The sequence below is a fragment of the Eimeria mitis genome, genomic scaffold, assembly GCF_000499745.2.
Source record: "Eimeria mitis Houghton genomic scaffold, Emh_scaff259, whole genome shotgun sequence".
NCBI lineage: Eukaryota > Apicomplexa > Conoidasida > Eucoccidiorida > Eimeriidae > Eimeria > Eimeria mitis.
The window spans coordinates 24,966-25,384 of record NW_013570929.1 but is presented as its reverse complement, the minus strand read 5'-3'; the positions used below and the strand labels follow the sequence as shown (position 1 = coordinate 25,384).

General features: G+C 36.3%; 1 protein-coding gene across 1 annotated transcript in view; it reads right to left on the bottom strand.

Annotated features, from left to right (window-relative positions):
- Nucleotides 1-419, bottom strand: part of EMH_0005770 (LETM1 domain-containing protein LETM2, mitochondrial, related) — a gene marked incomplete at both ends in the record, with an annotated part of 5,446 nt that overhangs the window by 731 nt on the left and 4,296 nt on the right. The gene's annotated exons all lie outside the window — the stretch shown is intronic.

The window sequence follows — 419 nt, the reverse complement described above, 5'->3', positions numbered from 1 at the left end:
TGCTGCTGCTGCTGCTGCTGCTGCTGCTGTATAGAAGACAAGGGTTCATCACCTTCTGCTGCTTCTGCTGCTGCCTCCGGCTGTCTCTGCTTCATTTGCATCTGCGTATGCTGCGCCCTCTCCTCCTACATAAACACCAAACCCTAAACCCTAAACCCTAAACCCCAAACCCTAAACCCTAAACCCTAAACCCTAAAAGCTAAAGTGGAGTTGACAGCTCTCCATGCCTCGGGAGTATCTTTTGCAGGGTTTATAAAAGCAAATAAAAAAATAAAAAAAAACTAAATAAAATAAATAAAATAAATAAAATAAATAAATAAAATAAACAAAATAAATAAAATAAAATAAAATAAATAAAAGAAGTAAAATAAAATAAATAAATAAAAAATACCTGCAACAAGGAGATGCTCTGCCGCAGG